The sequence below is a fragment of the Notamacropus eugenii genome, chromosome 2 (assembly GCF_028372415.1).
Source record: "Notamacropus eugenii isolate mMacEug1 chromosome 2, mMacEug1.pri_v2, whole genome shotgun sequence".
In the NCBI taxonomy this organism is placed as follows: Eukaryota; Metazoa; Chordata; class Mammalia; order Diprotodontia; family Macropodidae; genus Notamacropus; species Notamacropus eugenii.
Genome location: NC_092873.1, coordinates 81,867,795 through 81,878,221, shown reverse-complemented (window position 1 = coordinate 81,878,221; position 10,427 = coordinate 81,867,795).

The window sequence follows — 10,427 nt, the reverse complement described above, 5'->3', positions numbered from 1 at the left end:
CTTTCACAAGAAAAGCTGTTCATCTTTCAAGTCTACTGGATTTCATGTTATCCAGAACTGTATACACATTCCATGTATTAATGCCAAGTGGAATCATCTTCACAAAAGTTTTTGTAGGGGTGTGTGTGTGTGTGTGTGTGTGTGTGTGTGTGTGTGTGTCTTTTGACATATGATAGATTCTCACCTGCCTGGGTAAACAGGCCAGGATTAGGTTAGTGCAATGGTAATTTAAATGGGAAGATCTTTCCCATTCCTTAAAAGGCCCATGTGACCTTTTTAAATCACATGGAAGCCTAAGTCACATGTGGTGGGAAGAGTTTGCTAAACAGGTAGAACAGGAAGGGTGGAGAAGAACTGGGAGAAAGTATTGAGACCTGTCAGTGGGGAGGAGAGAGGATACAGGCAAGCAGACACAGGCTCATGAGTGTTTATGGAAAGGGCCCGGTGGGGAGGGAGAGGGAGGCTTGGGAATGGCTTTGTCCCCTGCCATGCTAATGTGTAATGACTTCTTGGTTACTATAATGGATTTGGCTTTCTGGTGTCTGAATAAATGTGTTTCTTCTGCCTTCTATATGGAGAGTCTGTTATACTTTGTGATTCAGAACTACACTGGCATATTCATAGTTGCCTTCAGTGCTGTGAATATTGCCTCAACGATATAGTTAGGTGAAGCAGACAATTTTTAGGGCACTTTTTCTAGCCCTTTTCTCATACCAGGAAGTAAGCAGTGTGGGTCTTTAAAAAAAAAAAGGCTATTCAGACACACAGGGGGCTGTCAAATTCTACTCCAGCTTCAATCCAATGAGAAGATGACCTTATGGCCTAAGCCATCTGAATTCAGGGTTGTGACTACAGCTCCTACTATATCCACACCTATTGCTTCATTACTTGCGTGTCACCACAGGACTGTGAGGTAGGTTAAAATGGTAAAAAGGCATGGGTGATATATTTAGACCTGCACATAAATTGGATTTAAATGAGGCAAAGTTGCATGAAATCATCAACCTCTCTCTCTCTCTCTCTCTCTCTCTCTCTCTCTCTCTCTCTCTCTCTCTCTCTCTCTCATCACCTCATCATCATCATCATATGGCAAGATAAAAGTCAAGACAGCTGTCAATGACTTGAGATGCAGGGGTGTCTTCAATGTCTCTAACTAGGTCTAAGTCCTTTCACAGACCCTGCTGCAGTTGCCTTCATGGTTATAGGAACAAATTGTTCTTATCTACCCATTCCCACATGGAAGTCTTTACATGCTTGGGGTAGACACCCTTCCCAACTCACCAATGGTTTTGAGACTCCCTAGATACCCTCAACCTGGATAAGCCCATTTGCCAAAACAGTTTACTAAGGTTTGGCCACTGGACATGCTACAGCTTCTTGGATCCACAGATGAGAGTTGGGTGAATCAGGCAGACATCAAAGGCAGAAAGCAGCCTTCACACAAGAGGTGCTAGTCTTCCCTGAATACCCATCTACCCCAATAGGACTACTAAATTATTGTGGGTGGAGCTGTGAAAACTCTTTGGAATTATGCTTTTTTAAAAAAATGACCAAAATATCCGAACTCTTTGACACAGAGTTTCCACTGCTAGGTTTATACCTACCAGGAGGTTGAAGAAAGAAAGATACAATACACCAAAAAAAGAAAAAAAAAAACCCTTATAATAGCACTTTTATGGTAGCAAAGATAATAAATACCCATTAATCAGGAAACAACTGAACAAATGATGATACTTGGATGTTATATAATATTGTTACCCATAAAAAACAATGAATTAGAACACTCATGGGAAAACTTGCATGAATGATTGCAAAATGGAAGAAGTAGAATGGGGGAAACTATATGAGTGTAATAGTGTAAAGGAATAAAATGATTTAAAATCCAGATTAATCACCATGATTATAATGACTAAGCTTGAGTTTTGATGACTTGGGTTCTAAAAACCAGTTTCTCAAATACAAACTTTAACCTACTGCACTTGGCCACTTTGGAACAAGCTGCCAAGAGTGGCTGCTTCTTATGGCTTGAAAGTCTTTAAGCAGAGGCTAGATAACCACTTGCCAGGTTTGCCACACTGGAGGTTCCCTTTTTGTTTGGGTTGGACTTCTACACAATGTACACAAAAATATATTATCTATGATGATGGTAGATATACAATAGATATGGGAGAATGATTCTACATTAGAAAAATAATTATAACTGATCACATTAAAAATTAAAAACTAAAAGCTATGTCATATCAATAGATGTGTTAAAATACTTTGTAAAGCATAAAGCTAATTTATGTTGGAAGAAAAATTATGAAATGGCACAGAATGGTGATTTTTACATAAAATTTTTAAAATATACTGTGGTATTATTTACATTAGAGAAAGAAATTTTTCCAAGTAAATAGAGGAGTAAAACAAATATATTCCTTTCTTGTTATTTCACATAGATCTAAAAATTAGAACAATAGCACCAAGAAAGGAGAGAGTAATTAAATACAAACATTTGCAAAGGGAAACAAAACTATTCCTATTTGGGAATGACATGATAATTTACTTAGAGAGCCCCAGATAATCTGTACAAAATCTAACCGAAATAGTTAAATAGTTCAGGCCTTGCAAACTCCAAGCCCAGGCTTCTATCTACTACACTATGTGACTTCTTAATTAAAAGATGCAGTAAAGTTATGCACTCTTCATTTGTTGGTTGGATTTGCTAAATTGTTTTGTTTTGGTTTTTTTTAGCTTTCTTTTTAAATCTGTTAGAAGGACTAATTTACTGGGTAATAGAGGAATATATTCAGAAATTAATTACTGTGAAAAAAAAGACAAGACTTCAATACAAATTAAGAGCAGACAAATAGAAGTGACTGGTAAGCTAAACAACAAACACACAAATAAAAATAATAGAAAGATAGACCCTAGTTTCAGTCACTAAAAAATTTCACGTTTCTCAAAAGCAATAAACTCCACTCCTTTCCTGTTTTGTTGGCATTCAACTCAGCGTCCTTCTATGGTATCATACACGATACACATACTGATGAACAAGTTCTGTAGATAGTTTCTCCATCTCCACACAGTATGCAACATGTATTCTATATCCATTTGGGTTTCCCTATGTGGATAGTTAAGCTAAAATATTTTAAATGATTATAGATCCCACCCAGGAGGTTCCCCAACATTTGATAAAATCAGTAAAATTTTACGTACAGACAGGAGTATCTGGAGCATGTCACCATTTATAGGAACTTTCTCCTTGACTTGATTTATGTACCTGGACTCAATACAGTGTACATAGATGAGGTTCATGCTTGAGATATGAAGTAAGAATGGAAAGTCTAGTATTAGGGTGAATGCGGAAGAGAAAATAGGAAGTAAGGTTAAGAGAAAAGGAGAAAGGATGCAAAGACTACAATGTGAAAATAAGAAAATCATTTTATTTGTTTCCGAATCTCCTTTTCCTTCTGTGTATATTACATTTTCCTCTGACTCTGCTGTCGCAAATTATAATTTTTTATCCAAAATCTTTAATTAGTTGCTATATACACATATATATATAATATAAAATTTAAATATATATTTAAGCTCTTTCATGTGTACCAGCAAAGACTGTTATTATTTATCAGTTACCACAAAACTTTCTGAGGGTAGATTAAATGACTTCTAATACCTACTTTAGGTCTCTGCATACTTGAGGTGCTAAGTGCATATTACTTAATAAGTTTTGTTTAATGAAAGATTGTCTTGAAATTGGTTATACCAAGAAATTAAAATACCATTCTAAGGCTCAGATAGTTCTGTGAAAAGGGAGACATCAGCTATGACTTCAGGGACATTAGTCTCATATTTCCTCATTTTCCCCTAGGGCTCCTTGGTGTTCCATGCTAATTGATCACTGTGGGAACTTTAACCCAGAGGAGTTCTGCAGAGAAAATCTTCAAGAGGCTGCTGATGGAATTGACACTCGTAGAATTGCACTTCCTTTGTCCTTGGATATCCATAAAAGTTATCCTTCCCCATGGCTGTAAGCCTTTAAAGCAGAACAAGGAATTCCTAGTTACTAGACAGAATCAAAGATTTCGTTGTCTCTGGACTCCCCCTCAGAGGTGGCTCTCAGCATAGATTGAAAATCTGATAATGCATTAAGGCTAGAAACAAGCTAAACATAACTGAGGAAATGTATTGTTATAGTCTTCCCTCTGCTCATAACTGGTGGTCTTTTTAAAAAGGACTATCAGAAAGGAAAGACCTGTTCTTTCTTGTATAAGGGGAAAGAGGGGCAGCTAGGTAGTGCAGAGGATAGAGTACCAGTGCAGTAGTCACGCAGACCTGAGTTCAGATCTCACCTCAGACTCTTGACCCTCACTAGCTGTGTGACCTTGGGCAAGTCACTTAACCCCAATTACTTCATCCTGGATCATCTCCAGATATCCTGATGAATATCTAGTCACTGGATTCAGATGGCTCTGGAGGAGGTGAGGCTGGTGACCTGCACAGCCCTCTCTCACACAAAACAAAGTCAAATGCAAGTCATGTCATTATTTCTCTGATGGCATGGTCTTCTTCGGCAACGAAGGATGAATGAACAATAAGGGGAAGGAGTAATTTCAAAGAGGTGATTTTTTTCACTAGTCTTCATTTCTAAAGGCAGAATAAGGCAAAATGGGCAGCATCAAAAACTATATTATTATTTTTTTTTCATTTAGACATGTAATTGTATCAGTGTAGGGAGCTCCCAGTAAGGAAGCTCTCTGTTCAAGCAAGTCAACTTTCAAGTCAGAGGATGAAAAAGCTGTTGTCAGTGGTCACAAAGTGTACTTGTTAGAAGTGAGACTGAAACTCAAGATAAACTACTTCTGAGGCCAGTACTCCATCCATTATACCACACTGCCTCTCAAAAATAGAAGCATAAAACATAAGAAGCAGAGACTGTAAAAGAATGTAGCTATGATCAATGTCAAATTGGTTTCTCTTTCTTCACCTCCCTGATTTTTGACATAGATTCAAAGAGAGTCTTCTAAAATAGGAGAGATGATGTTGTGTTGGGCAGATTAGGCTGTGATCTTATTTTCTGATGCTATGGAGGACCACATAGACCTAGATTTGAACTAGGGAAACTGTTCTCTCTTCACCTCCCTAGAAGCTGATTTTACTTCCTGTATCAAAGTAGTATCATAAAATTTGGACAGATTCAGAGGAAGTTCAAAGGAGTATCTGAAGTTCTGGGACACAAACATTTGCAACTCAAAGGTGTGTCTAAAGGTAGGTTTTATTTCTTCATTTTCAATTAATCTATCAGAGACATCTCATCAATGTAGAAAGGAACTGACAACAGTTCCATATAGGTCTTAGCAAAAAAAAAAAAAAAGTTTCCTTAAATTTTCATGCTACTAGAAACTATTTCAAGTGTAAACAAACACATTTCGATGAATCTATTATTTAATGTGTGAAGACTTCCTATGATCCTTCTATTCTTACTAGATAGATTTGTTCATTTCTCCTTCTGAACAACTTTCTGGTGATGTGCCTCCCTAACTCTAGCTAGACTAGTCCTATAGTAATAAATAAAGTCTCTCACCCAGCCTATTCTTGGAAACATCTTAGTTTGATAGAACCCATCAGATCAGGTGCTGCATTGGTATAACCTTCAAGAACCCAGGTCACTTCCACGCAGTGATAAAGGCATTAAAGCAGAATTTTCTGAAGGACAAAAAGAACTTGCTTTTCATTTTAAAGTATGATTCTAAAGATATGGGTTTTATTCCTACCCCAGATATACAATTATTACCTTACCTGCTTCCAGAAAGCATCGTCAATGATGTTGAAACATTTACATTTTCTTATCATATTCCCCTTAAGTTTGTGAGGTTATATTCAGAATATGGCTTACTCATAGACATCAAAGAGAGTCATGGAAAGCTACAATGCTTTAATAGACCTGAGATTTCATCAATAAGAATACCCCCTTCAACAGTGCAGGTTCCTACTCATCTATGCCTTTTCATCCTATAAAATTGTCTTCCTTGTCCTTCAGCACATTGATAGCAACTTATAATGAGTGGCTTACTGTACCATAAAAAGATCATACTCAATATTTTAGTAAACTAATTAAAACACACTCTTAACATTGACCTCATTTTCACAAAATCTATTAGCCCAAAAGGTGATCAGTTTATTAGTTACTAGTTAGTTACTGATCATCTAGTGTGTTCATCATTTCTGCTTTGTCTGCTCCATTTTTCTATGTTTCTCTGAAAACCTAACTATTATCTTCATTTGTGAAATACTCCTCTTTATTCCAGTTAATTTTATTCTTTGTTTCAGATAAGGTAGAAATAGATTCAGAAATGAAAATGATGTAGAAACAAAAGATATAAATTTTTGAGAATTGCTTAAAGCCATAGCACAAAGCTGAAAAATGAAGTAGATAACTTGGCTCCCAGTCCTCTTATTAAGTATTTATAGATCCAGGAGATTAGAAATCATATATTTTGAGCCACATGAAAGCTTAGGAGCTTTTAATTCAAATCCCTCATTTTGAAAAACCAAGACACTGAGGCATAGGGAGGTTCATGATTTTCCCAGAGTTGCATAACTGGGGGGAAAAATTGGCACAAGAATTCAATCTAATAAAAGAGGCATCAGACAAGATTTTCTTGACTCCAGATCCTGTTGGACTTCTAACTTGAAGTACAGGACTCTAAAAATGACCTTATTGGATTTTCCCTTTTTTCCACATGTCACTCTGCTACCTCACCCTTATTCATGCCATATGTATAGTACTACAGCAATAAACAGAACCATATTGTATGGATTACCAGTACTAGAATGCTTTCTTTATCATTTCTTCCTCATGAACCTACATTAAACATACACATATGAGCACTTGTGCACACACACACACATACACCACAATAGCCTAGTTTTAGTATAATGGAATTATACCACTCCAAATCTATTGTAATTATTACCACTTTCACATCTCAATTTTCTCCCTTTCTGCCTGTCTTTACTTCCACATTTTCTGTGGGTTTTCTTCCTGAAACAACCTGTGACTCCTATCCTTTTCACCCACCTATCCCATCCATCCTTTAAACTTTACCTAAAACTTGATCTTCCTTAAGAATTCTATTTTTAGTGAGAAAGTTCTCACAAGAGTGAGACTGCCCCAGAAAATATTTAAACAGCCAGAAAGAAAGTGGGCTATTTGGGAGTGGACTATTTAATTTACTGAGTACCAATAGAGTAACCACTGGTTTTAGTATTCTACTGCTCATATTTTTAAAAATCAATACGGTTTTGCTCTACAGAAGTTTACCAACCAATAAGAAAATAAAGCAACCAGAACTCATATAATTCTTTTCAAATCAAAAGGGTATTGAGATAATTGTATTGAGAAGACAACTTTATTGAGTTCAAGGTCATGTGATAGTGAATCCAGTTCAATTCAAGAAGTATTTATGAAAAATCTACTTTATACCACTACTGGGCCAGGTGCTAGGAATATAAAGACAAAAAAAATCCCCTTCTATCAAAAACCTTACATTCTGAGTAATATAATATGTTCATAGAGAAGCAAATATGAGGTTATTTGAGGAAAGGGAGAATATTGACTAGAGATAAATGAAGTGGCATCTAAACTTGAAAAAAACTAGAAATCATTTTTAAAACAGTTAAATATTTTATTTTGTCCCAATTGCATGTGAAAACAATTATCAACATTTGTTTTTAAAACCGAATTCCAAATTCTCTCCCTTCATCTCCAAACCCCTCATTGAGAAGGCAAGTAATTTTGTATGGGTTTTACTGTTTTGATCTTTTCCTAACGCATTTTGGTTTTTAGAGTCATATCATACTCAGGTCTACTTCAACCTAATAACAGTCTTAGACATATGTTTTACATTCATTCATATAAAAAGTAAACAGTCTGTCCTTATTGAGTCCCTTGTAATCAGTTTTTCATATGTATCTTCTATTTTTCTTGGACCTTGCATGTCAAATACTCTATTAAGTTCAGGTTGTGGTTTCTTTTAAACAAAATGATAAAAGTCTGACAATTCATTGAATATTCTTTTTTTTTCTCATTCGGGATTCTGCTTAACTTTTCTGGGTATATTTTCAGTACCAACCCAGATCTTTTGCTCTTCAATATATAGTGTTTCAAGACGTCCAGTCTTTTAGTATCACCACTGTTAGGCCTTGTGTGATTCTAATTGTGACACCACCATATTTAAATTGTTTTTTTCTTGTTTCTCACAATATTTTCTCCTTCATCTTGGAGTTTCAGAATTTGACTATGATATTCCTATAGATTTTCCTTGTAAGATCTCTTTCACGTAGTGATCAGTGATTTCTTTTTCTATTTCTACTTTCCCTCTTGTTCTAATTCTTCAGGACAATTTATTTATTTCTTACATTATTATATCAACATTCTTTTTTGATTATTGCTTTCAGATACTCTGATAGTCTTTTCAGATAGTCTTACGTGTTCTCTTCTTTATCTCTTCTCCACATCAGTTGTTTTTCTTATGAGATGTTTCACATTCTCTTCTATTTTTTAACTCTTTTTGGATTGTTATATTATTTCTTGGTCTCATAACTTCATTAGTTTCTTCTTGCCCAATTCCAGTTTTCAAAGAGTGTTTTTCTTCCTTAAGATTCTGGATCTCCTTTTCTATTTGCTTTACTTTCACTTCATAATCTTCTTGTTTCTCTTGAAATGTGTTTTTTTAATTTTTCCTCAATCTCTCTCATTTGATTTTTAAAGGGTTTTTTTTTTTTTAAGCTCTTCTATGAAGTCTTTTTGAGAAGGTTTATTTTGAGTAGGAGAGCCTTTTTTACTTCAGTATCTTCCTCTAAAAATGAAGCCCAGTCTTCTGTATTCCCATAGTATCTTTTTCTTTTGCCTACTTATTTTTTTGTTTATAGTAACTTGTTGTAATCACTTCTAGTCCTAAGGGATGGTGCTTCTGGCCTCAGGTTCTCCTTCAGCCCGCCCCTCTGGTCTGGAGCCAAAACCAAGAACTCCACTTTCCTGAGGTGTCCACAGCCAGCAGCATCCTGCCCCACTGCTTCTGCATTCATGGGGATATATGCTGGTTAATTCCTGCCCAGGGCCAAGTCTCTGCAGCACACTTGGGCCTGGTGTTCTTTTTCAGCAGAGGTTCCCTCAGTATTCCCAGTCTTAGACACCCAACTCCCCACACTGACCAAGAGTAAAAAACTCCTGTGATTGGGGCTGAGTTTACCTCCCAAACCAGCTAGCCCCAGAGTTCACACCCCAGGGTTACTCTTCACATTGACCAAACCTAGGTCCTGGGATTTTTCTTCAGACCTTCTCCAGTTGTCCCAGGAGGACCACTGTTCTGCCCCAACTCTTCTTTGTTATTACTGATCTACATTCACCATGAAGCACTATTTTATCTTGTTTGTAGTGGGGAAATCTGGAAAGCTTGAGATTTTCAGGTCTACTCCACCATCTTCCCAGAATCCTCTCCACAATAATTTCTTGAAAGATGATGCCTAGGATCCTTTTTCATCATGGCTTTCAAGAAATCCAATAATTTTTTAATTATCTCTTCTGAATGTGTTTTCCAAGTTTCTAATAAGATATTTCACATTGTCTTCTAGCTTTTCATTTTTTTAATTTTGTTTTATTGCTTCTTCATGTCTCATAAAGTCATTAGCTTCCACTTGCTCAGTTCTAATTTTTAAGGAATTATTTTCTTCAGTGAGCTTTTGTACCTCTTCGTCCATTTGTCCAATTATATTTTTTAATGCGTTCTTTTCTTCAATGAATTTTTGTGCCTGTTGTTCCATGTGACTGAGTCTACTGTTAAAGGGATTCTTTTCAATGAATTTCTGTATATATATATGTTTTCCTTTTGGCTAATTCTGCTTTACCAAGCATTCTTCTCCTCCTTGGATGTTTGCACCTTTTTGTACTATTTGTCCTAGTCTGGTTTTTAAGGTGCTATTTTCTTTAAGGTTTATTTTTTGTGTCTCCTTTACCAAGGTATTAACTTTTTTCATGTTTTTTTTTTTTTTTTGCATCACTCCCATTTCTCTTCCCATTTTTTCTTCTACTTCTCTTACTTGATTTTTAACATCCTTTTTGAGCTCTTCCATGACTCAAAACCATTTCATTTTTTTTTTTGGAGGATTTGGACGTAGGAATTTTGACTTTGCTGTCACCATAGTGGCTTTCTATAGTTAGATTATTTTCTGTTGTATGCTTATTTTCTTGACTTTTAATTCTTTGTTAAAGTGAAGCTCTGCTTCCAGGGTGGAGGACACACTGTCTCAAGCTCCAGTTTTATGCAGCTGTTTTCAGAAATACTTCTAAGGGACCTGTAAGTTTTCAGTTTTTCCAAGGTGACATGATCTAGGGAGAAATGTGTGTTTTCTACTCATACTGTACTATGCAATGGTCTGTAAGT